This window comes from Nicotiana tabacum, chromosome 8 (genome assembly GCF_000715075.1).
Source record: "Nicotiana tabacum cultivar K326 chromosome 8, ASM71507v2, whole genome shotgun sequence".
NCBI classification, from domain to species: Eukaryota; Viridiplantae; Streptophyta; class Magnoliopsida; order Solanales; family Solanaceae; genus Nicotiana; species Nicotiana tabacum.
In genome coordinates, this window is record NC_134087.1 from 187,774,464 (window position 1) to 187,786,554 (window position 12,091).

The window sequence follows — 12,091 nt, forward strand, 5'->3', positions numbered from 1 at the left end:
TGGGCGCCTATTGAACTAAGACATGAAAATATTCTTCTCATTATACAGGTGGGTGCCTATTTAACTAAGACATGAAAATATTTCTCTCATTATACAGGTGGCCGCCTATTTAACTAAGACATGAAAATATTCCTCTCATTATACAGGTGGCCGCCTATTGAACTAAGACATGAAAATATTCCTCTCATTATACAGGTGGACGCCTATTTAACTTAGACATGAAAATATTCCTCTCATTATACAGATGGGCGCCTATTTAACTAAGACATGAAAATATTCTTTCCATTATACAGGTGGGCGTCTATTGAACTAAGACATGAAAATATTCCTCTCATTATACAGGTGGGCGCCTATTTAACTACGACATGAAAATATTTCTCTCATTATACAGGTGGGCACCTATTTAACTAAGACATGAAAATATTCATCTCATTATACAGGTGGGCGCCTATTTAACTAAGACATTAAAATATTCCTCTCATTATACAGGTGGGCGCCTATTGAACTAAGACATGAAAATATTTCTCTCAATATACAGGTGGGCGCCTATTGAAATAAGACATGAAAATATTCCTCTCATTATACAGGTGGGCGCCTATTGAACTAAGACATGAAAATATTCCTCTCATTATACAGGTGGGCGTCTATTGAACTAAGAAATGAAAATATTCCTCTCATTATACAGGTGGGCGCCTATTGAACTAAGACATGAAAATATTCCTCTCATTATACAGGTGGGCGCCTATTTAACTAAGACATGAAAATATTCCTTTCATTATACAGGTGGGCGTCTATTTAACTAAGACATGAAAATATTCCTCTCATTATATAGGTGGGCGTCTATTGAACTAAGACATGAAAATATTCCTCTCATTATACAGGTGGGCGCCTATTTATCTAAGACATGAAAATATTTCTCTCATTATACAGGTGGACGACTATTTATCTAAGACTTGAAAATATTCCTCTCATTATACAGGTAGGCGCCTATTGAACTAAGACATGAAAATATTCCTCTCATTATATAGGTGGACGCCTATTTAACTAAGACGTGAAAATATTCCTCTCATTATACAGGTGGACGCCTATTTAACTAAGACATGAAAATATTTCTCTCATTATACAGGTGGGCGCCTATTTAACTAAGACATGAAAATATTCATCTCATTATACAGGTGGGCGCCTATTTAACTAAGACATGAAAATATTCCTCTCATTATACATGTGGGCGCCTATTGAACTAAGACATGAAAATATTCCTCTCTTTATACAGGTGGGCGCCTATTGAACTAAGACATGAAACTATTTCTCTCATTATACACGTGGCCTCCTATTGAACTAAGACATGAAAATATTCCTCTCATTATACAGGTGGACGCCTATTTAACTAAGACATGAAAATATTCCTCTCATTATACAGGTGGGCATCTATTTAACTACGACATGAAAATATTCCTCTCATTATACAGGTGGGCGCCTATTGAACTAAGACATGAAAATATTCCTCTCATTATACAGGTGGGCGCCTATTGAACTAAGACATGAAAATATTCCTCTCATTATACAGGTGGGCGCCTATTGAACTAAGACATGAAAATATTCCTCTCATTATACAGGTGGGCGCCTATTTAACTAAGACATGAAAATATTCCTCTCATTATACAGGTGGGCGTCTATTTAACTAAGACATGAAAATATTCCTCTCATTATACAGGTGGGCGCCTATTTAACTAAGACATGAAAATATTTCTCTCATTATACAGGTGTGCGGCTATTTATCTAAGACATGAAAATATTCCTCTCATTATACAGGTGGGCGCCTATTGAACTAAGACATGAAAATATTCCTCTCATTATACAGGTGGATGCCTATTTAACTAAGACATGAAAATATTTCTCTCATTATACAGGTGTGAGCCTATTTAACTAAGACATAAAAATATTTCTCTCATTATACAGGTGGGCGCCTATTTAACTAAGACATGAAAATATTCCTCTCATTATACAGGTGGGCGCCTATTGAACTAAGACATGAAAATATTCCTCTCATTATACAGGTGGGCGTCAATTGAACTAAGACATTAAAATATTTCTCTCATTATACAGGTGGGCGACTATTGAACTAAGACATGAAAATATTCCTCTCATTATACAGGTGGGCGCCTATTTAACTAAGACATGAAAATATTCCTCTCATTATACAGGTGGGCGTCTATTGAACTAAGACATGAAAATATTCCTCTCATTATACAGGTGGGCGCCTATTTAACTACGACATGAAAATATTTCTCTCATTATACAGGTGGGCACCTATTTAACTAAGACATGAAAATATTCATCTCATTATACAGGTGGGCGCCTATTTAACTAAGACATTAAAATATTCCTCTCATTATACAGGTGGGCGCCTATTGAACTAAGACATGAAAATATTTCTCTCAATATACAGGTGGGCGCCTATTGAAATAAGACATGAAAATATTCCTCTCATTATACAGGTGGGCGCCTATTGAACTAAGACATGAAAATATTCCTCTCATTATACAGGTGGGCGTCTATTGAACTAAGAAATGAAAATATTCCTCTCATTATACAGGTGGGCGCCTATTGAACTAAGACATGAAAATATTCCTCTCATTATACAGGTGGGCGCCTATTTAACTAAGACATGAAAATATTCCTTTCATTATACAGGTGGGCGTCTATTTAACTAAGACATGAAAATATTCCTCTCATTATATAGGTGGGCGTCTATTGAACTAAGACATGAAAATATTCCTCTCATTATACAGGTGGGCGCCTATTTATCTAAGACATGAAAATATTTCTCTCATTATACAGGTGGACGACTATTTATCTAAGACTTGAAAATATTCCTCTCATTATACAGGTAGGCGCCTATTGAACTAAGACATGAAAATATTCCTCTCATTATATAGGTGGACGCCTATTTAACTAAGACGTGAAAATATTCCTCTCATTATACAGGTGGACGCCTATTTAACTAAGACATGAAAATATTTCTCTCATTATACAGGTGGGCGCCTATTTAACTAAGACATGAAAATATTCATCTCATTATACAGGTGGGCGCCTATTTAACTAAGACATGAAAATATTCCTCTCATTATACATGTGGGCGCCTATTGAACTAAGACATGAAAATATTCCTCTCTTTATACAGGTGGGCGCCTATTGAACTAAGACATGAAACTATTTCTCTCATTATACACGTGGCCTCCTATTGAACTAAGACATGAAAATATTCCTCTCATTATACAGGTGGACGCCTATTTAACTAAGACATGAAAATATTCCTCTCATTATACAGGTGGGCATCTATTTAACTACGACATGAAAATATTCCTCTCATTATACAGGTGGGCGCCTATTGAACTAAGACATGAAAATATTCCTCTCATTATACAGGTGGGCGCCTATTGAACTAAGACATGAAAATATTCCTCTCATTATACAGGTGGGCGCCTATTGAACTAAGACATGAAAATATTCCTCTCATTATACAGGTGGGCGCCTATTTAACTAAGACATGAAAATATTCCTCTCATTATACAGGTGGGCGTCTATTTAACTAAGACATGAAAATATTCCTCTCATTATACAGGTGGGCGCCTATTTAACTAAGACATGAAAATATTTCTCTCATTATACAGGTGTGCGGCTATTTATCTAAGACATGAAAATATTCCTCTCATTATACAGGTGGGCGCCTATTGAACTAAGACATGAAAATATTCCTCTCATTATACAGGTGGATGCCTATTTAACTAAGACATGAAAATATTTCTCTCATTATACAGGTGTGAGCCTATTTAACTAAGACATAAAAATATTTCTCTCATTATACAGGTGGGCGCCTATTTAACTAAGACATGAAAATATTCCTCTCATTATACAGGTGGGCGCCTATTGAACTAAGACATGAAAATATTCCTCTCATTATACAGGTGGGCGTCAATTGAACTAAGACATGAAAATATTCCTCTCATTATACAGGTGGGCGCCTATTGAACTAAGACATGAAAATATTCCTCTCATTATACAGGTGGGCGCCTATTTAACTAAGACATGAAAATATTCCTTTCATTATACAGGTGGGCGTCTATTTAACTAAGACATGAAAATATTCCTCTCATTATATAGGTGGGCGTCTATTGAACTAAGACATGAAAATATTCCTCTCATTATACAGGTGGGCGCCTATTTATCTAAGACATGAAAATATTTCTCTCATTATACAGGTGGACGACTATTTATCTAAGACATGAAAATATTCCTCTCATTATACAGGTAGGCGCCTATTGAACTAAGACATGAAAATATTCCTCTCATTATACAGGTGGGCGCCTATTTATCTAAGACGTGAAAATATTCCTCTCATTATACAGGTGGGCGCCTATTTAACTAAGACATGAAAATATTTCTCTCATTATACAGGTGGGCGCCTATTTAACTAAGACATGAAAATATTCCTCTCATTATACAGGTGGGAGCCTATTTAATTAAGACATGAAAATATTCCTCTCATTATACAGGTGGGCGCCTATTGAACTAAGACATGAAAATATTCCTCTCTTTATACAGGTGGGCGCCTATTGAACTAAGACATGAAACTATTCCTCTCATTATACACGTGGCCTCCTATTGAACTAAGACATGAAAATATTCCTCTCATTATACAGGTGGACGCCTATTTAACTAAGACATGAAAATATTCCTCTCATTATACTGGTGGGCATCTATTTAACTACGACATGAAAATATTCCTCTCATTATACAGGTGGGCGCCTATTGAACTAAGACATGAAAATATTCCTCTCATTATACAGGTGGGCGCCTATTGAACTAAGACATGAAAATATTCCTCTCATTATACAGGTGGGCGCCTATTGAACTAAGACATGAAAATATTCCTCTCATTATACAGGTGTGCGCCTATTTAACTAAGAAATGAAAATATTCCTCTCATTATACAGGTGGGCGCCTATTTAACAAAGACATGAAAATATTCCTCTCATTATACAGGTGGGCGCCTATTTAACTAAGACATGAAAATATTCCTCTCATTATACAGGTGGGCGCCTATTTAACTAAGACATGAAAATATTCCTCTCATTATACAGGTGGGCGTCTATTTAACTAAGACATGAAAATATTCCTCTCATTATACAGGTGGGCGCCTATTTAACTAAGACATGAAAATATTTCTCTCATTATACAGGTGTGCGGCTATTTATCTAAGACATGAAAATATTCCTCTCATTATACAGGTAGGCGCCTATTGAACTAAGACATGAAAATAATCCTCTCATTATACAGGTGGGCGCCTATTTATCTAAGACGTGAAAATATTCCTCTCATTATACAGGTGGGCGCCTATTTAACTAAGACATGAAAATATTTCTCTCATTATACAGGTGGGCGCCTATTTAACTAAGACATGAAAATATTCCTCTCATTATACAGGTGGGCGCCTATTTAACTAAGACATGAAAATATTCCTCTCATTATACAGGTGGGCGCCTATTGAACTAAGACATGAAAATATTCCTCTCTTTATACAGGTGGGCGCCTATTGAACTAAGACATGAAACTATTCCTCTCATTATACACGTGGCCTCCTATTGAACTAAGACATGAAAATATTCCTCTCATTATACAGGTGGACGCCTATTTAACTAAGACATGAAAATATTCCTCTCATTATACTGGTGGGCATCTATTTAACTACGACATGAAAATATTCCTCTCATTATACAGGTGGGCGCCTATTGAACTAAGACATGAAAATATTCCTCTCATTATACAGGTGGGCGCCTATTGAACTAAGACATGAAAATATTCCTCTCATTATACAGGTGGGCGCCTATTTAACTAAGACATGAAAATATTCCTCTCATTATACAGGTGTGCGCCTATTTAACTAAGAAATGAAAATATTCCTCTCATTATACAGGTGGGCGCCTATTTAACAAAGACATGAAAATATTCCTCTCATTATACAGGTGGGCGCCTATTTAACTAAGACATGAAAATATTCCTCTCATTATACAGGTGGGCGCCTATTTAACTAAGACATGAAAATATTCCTCTCATTATACAGGTGGGCGCCTATTTAACTAAGACATGAAAATATTCCTCTCATTATACAGGTGGGCGCCTATTTAACTAAGACATGAAAATATTCCTCTCATTATACAGGTGGGCGCCTATTTAACTAAGACATGAAAATATTCCTCTCATTATACAGGTGGGCGCCTATTTAACTAAGACATGAAAATATTCCTCTCTTTATACAGGTGGGCGCCTATTGAACTAAGACATGAAACTATTCCTCTCATTATACACGTGGCCTCCTATTGAACTAAGACATGAAAATATTCCTCTCATTATACAGGTGGACGCCTATTTAACTAAGACATGAAAATATTCCTCTCATTATACTGGTGGGCATCTATTTAACTACGACATGAAAATATTCCTCTCATTATACAGGTGGGCGCCTATTGAACTAAGACATGAAAATATTCCTCTCATTATACAGGTGGGCGCCTATTTAACTAAGACATGAAAATATTCCTCTCATTATACAGGTGGGCGCCTATTTAACTAAGACATGAAAATATTCCTCTCATTATACAGGTGTGCGCCTATTTAACTAAGAAATGAAAATATTCCTCTCATTATACAGGTGGGCGCCTATTTAACAAAGACATGAAAATATTCCTCTCATTATACAGGTGGGCGCCTATTTAACTAAGACATGAAAATATTCCTCTCATTATACAGGTGGGCGCCTATTTAACTAAGACATGAAAATATTCCTCTCATTATACAGGTGGGCGTCTATTTAACTAAGACATGAAAATATTCCTCTCATTATACAGGTGGGCGCCTATTTAACTAAGACATGAAAATATTTCTCTCATTATACAGGTGTGGGGCTATTTATCTAAGACATGAAAATATTCCTCTCATTATACAGGTGGACACCTATTTAACTAAGACATGAAAATATTCCTCTCATTATACAGGTGGATGCCTATTTAACTAAGACATGAAAATATTTCTCTCATTATACAGGTGTGAGCCTATTTAACTAAGACATAAAAATATTTCTCTCATTATACAGGTGGGCGCCTATTTAACTAAGACATGAAAATATTCCTCTCATTATACAGGTGGGCGCCTATTTAACTAAGACATGAAAATATTCCTCTCATTATACAGGTGGACGCCTATTTAACTAAGACATGAAAATATTCCTCTCATTATACAGGTGGGCGCCTATTTAACTAAGACATGAAAATATTCCTCTCATTATACAGGTGGGCGCCTATTGAACTAAGACATGAAACTATTCCTCTCATTATACACGTGGCCTCCTATTGAACTAAGACATGAAAATATTCCTCTCATTATACAGGTGGACGCCTATTTAACTAAGACATGAAAATATTCCTCTCATTATACAGGTGAGCGCCTATTGAACTAAGACATGAAAATATTCCTCTCATTATACAGTTGGGCGCCTATTGAACTAAGACATGAAAATATTCCTCTCATTATATAGGTGGGCGTCTATTGAACTAAGACATGAAAGTATTCCTCTCATTCTACAGGTGGGTGCCTATTTAACTACGACATAAAAATATTCCTCTCATTATACAGGTGGGCGCCTATTTATCTAAGACATGAAAATATTCCTCTCATTATACAGGTGGGCGGCTATTTATCTAAGACATGAAAATATTCCTCTCATTATACAGGTGGGCGCCTATTTTACTAAGACATGAAAATATTCCTCTCATTATACAGGTGGGCGCCTATTTAACTAAGACATGAAAATATTCCTCTCATTATACATGTGGGCGCCTATTTAACTAAGACATGAAAATATTCCTCTCATTATACAGGTGGGTGACTATTTAACTAAGACATGAAAATATTTCTCTCATTATACAGGTGGGCGCCTATTGAACTAAGACATGAAACTATTCCTCTCATTATACAGGTGGGCGCCTATTGAACTAAGACATGAAAATATTCCTCTCATTATACAGGTGGACGCCTATTGAACTAAGACATAAAAATATTCCTCTCATTATACAGGTGGGCGCCTATTGAACTAAGACATAAAAATATTCTTCTCATTATACAGGTGGGCGCCTATTTAACTAAGACATGAAAATATTCCTCTCATTATACAGGTGGGCGCCTATTTAACTAAGACATGAAAATATTCCTCTCATTATACAGGTGGGCGCCTATTTAACTAAGACATGAAAATATTCCTCTCATTATACAGGTGGGCGCCTATTTAACTAAGACATGAAAATATTCCTCTCATTATACAGGTGGGCGCCTATTTAACTAAGACATGAAAATATTCCTCTCATTATACAGGTGGGCGCCTATTTAACTAAGACATGAAAATATTCCTCTCATTATACAGGTGGGCGCCTATTTAACTAAGACATGAAAATATTCCTCTCATTATACAGGTGGGCGCCTATTTAACTAAGACATGAAAATATTCCTCTCATTATACAGGTGGGCGCCTATTTAACTAAGACATGAAAATATTCCTCTCATTATACAGGTGGGCGCCTATTTAACTAAGACATGAAAATATTCCTCTCATTATACAGGTGGGCGCCTATTTAACTAAGACATGAAAATATTCCTCTCATTATACAGGTGGGCGCCTATTGAACTAAGACATGAAAATATTCCTCTCATTATACAGGTGGGCGCCTATTGAACTAAGACATGAAAATATTCCTCTCATTATACAGGTGGGCGCCTATTGAACTAAGACATGAAAATATTCCTCTCATTATACAGGTGGACGTCTATTGAACTAAGACATGAAAATATTCCTCTCATTATACAGGTGGGCGCCTATTGAACTAAGACATGAAACTATTCCTCTCATTATACACGTGGCCTCCTATTGAACTAAGACATGAAAATATTCCTCTCATTATACAGGTGGACGCCTATTTAACTAAGACATGAAAATATTCCTCTCATTATACAGGTGGGCGCCTATTGAACTAAGATATAAAAATATTCTTCTCATTATACAGGTGGGCGCCTATTGAACTAAGGCATGAAAATATTCCTCTCATTATACAGGTGGGTGCTTATTTAACTAAGACATGAAAATATTCCTCTCATTATACAGGTGGGTGCCTATTTAACTAAGACATGAAAATATTCCTCTCATTATACAGGTGGACGCCTATTTAACTAAGACATGAAAATATTCCTCTCATTATACAGGTGGGCGCCTATTTAACTAAGACATGAAAATATTCCTCTCATTATACAGGTGGGCGCCTATTTAACTAAGACATGAAAATATTCCTCTCATTATACAGGTGGGCGCCTATTTAACTAAGACATGAAAATATTCCTCTCATTATACAGGTGGGCGCCTATTTAACTAAGACATGAAAATATTCCTCTCATTATACAGGTGGGCGCCTATTTAACTAAGACATGAAAATATTCCTCTCATTATACAGGTGGGCGCCTATTTAACTAAGACATGAAAATATTCCTCTCATTATACAGGTGGGCGCCTATTTAACTAAGACATGAAAATATTCCTCTCATTATACAGGTGGGCGCCTATTTAACTAAGACATGAAAATATTCCTCTCATTATACAGGTGGGCGCCTATTTAACTAAGACATGAAAATATTCCTCTCATTATACAGGTGGGCGCCTATTTAACTAAGACATGAAAATATTCCTCTCATTATACAGGTGGGCGCCTATTTAACTAAGACATGAAAATATTCCTCTCATTATACAGGTGGGCGCCTATTTAACTAAGACATGAAAATATTCCTCTCATTATACAGGTGGGCGCCTATTTAACTAAGACATGAAAATATTCCTCTCATTATACAGGTGGGCGCCTATTTAACTAAGACATGAAAATATTCCTCTCATTATACAGGTGGGCGCCTATTTAACTAAGACATGAAAATATTCCTCTCATTATACAGGTGGGCGCCTATTTAACTAAGACATGAAAATATTCCTCTCATTATACAGGTGGGCGCCTATTTAACTAAGACATGAAAATATTCCTCTCATTATACAGGTGGGCGCCTATTTAACTAAGACATGAAAATATTCCTCTCATTATACAGGTGGGCGCCTATTTAACTAAGACATGAAAATATTCCTCTCATTATACAGGTGGGCGCCTATTTAACTAAGACATGAAAATATTCCTCTCATTATACAGGTGGGCGCCTATTTAACTAAGACATGAAAATATTCCTCTCATTATACAGGTGGACGCCTATTTAACTAAGACATGAAAATATTCCTCTCATTATACAGGTGGGCGCCTATTTAACTAAGACATGAAAATATTCCTCTCATTATACAGGTGGGCGCCTATTTAACTAAGACATGAAAATATTCCTCTCATTATACAGGTGGGCGCCTATTTAACTAAGACATGAAAATATTCCTCTCATTATACAGGTGGGCGCCTATTTAACTAAGACATGAAAATATTCCTCTCATTATACAGGTGGGCGCCTATTTAACTAAGACATGAAAATATTCCTCTCATTATACAGGTGGGCGCCTATTGAACTAAGACATGAAACTATTCCTCTCATTATACACGTGGCCTCCTATTGAACTAAGACATGAAAATATTCCTCTCATTATACAGGTGGACGCCTATTTAACTAAGACATGAAAATATTCCTCTCATTATACAGGTGGGCGCCTATTGAACTAAGATATAAAAATATTCTTCTCATTATACAGGTGGGCGCCTATTGAACTAAGGCATGAAAATATTCCTCTCATTATACAGGTGGGTGCTTATTTAACTAAGACATGAAAATATTCCTCTCATTATACAGGTGGGTGCCTATTTAACTAAGACATGAAAATATTCCTCTCATTATACAGGTGGACGCCTATTTAACTAAGACATGAAAATATTCCTCTCATTATACAGGTGGGCGCCTATTTAACTAAGACATGAAAATATTCCTCTCATTATACAGGTGGGCGCCTATTTAACTAAGACATGAAAATATTCCTCTCATTATACAGGTGGGCGCCTATTTAACTAAGACATGAAAATATTCCTCTCATTATACAGGTGGGCGCCTATTTAACTAAGACATGAAAATATTCCTCTCATTATACAGGTGGGCGCCTATTTAACTAAGACATGAAAATATTCCTCTCATTATACAGGTGGGCGCCTATTTAACTAAGACATGAAAATATTCCTCTCATTATACAGGTGGGCGCCTATTTAACTAAGACATGAAAATATTCCTCTCATTATACAGGTGGGCGCCTATTTAACTAAGACATAAAAATATTCCTCTCATTATACAGGTGGGCGCCTATTGAACTAAGACATAAAAATATTCTTCTCATTATACAGGTGGGCGCCTATTGAACTAAGACATGAAAATATTCCTCTCATTATACAGGTGGGCGCCTATTTAACTAAGACATGAAAATATTTCTCTCATTATACAGGTGGGCGCCTATTTTAACTAAGACATGAAAATATTCTTCTCATTATAGAGGTGGGCGCCTATTTAACTAAGACATGAAAATATTCTTCTCATTATACAGGTGGGCGCCTATTGAACTAAGACATAAAAATATTCTTCTCATTATACAGGTGGGCGCCTATTGAACTAAGACATGAAAATATTCCTCTCATTATACAGGTGGGCGCCTATTTAACTAAGACATGAAAATATTCTTCTCATTATAGAGGTGGGCGCCTATTTAACTAAGACATGAAAATATTCTTCTCATTATACAGGTGGGCGCCTATTGAACTAAGACATGAAAATATTCCTCTCATTATACAGGTGGGCGCCTATTTAACTAAGACATGAAAATATTCCTCTCATTATGCAGGTGGGCGCCTATTGAACTAAGACATGAAAATATTCCTCTCATTATACAGGTGGGCGCCTATTTAACTAAGACATGAAAATATTCCTCTCATTATACAGGTGGGCGCCTATTTAACTAAGACATGAAAATATTCCT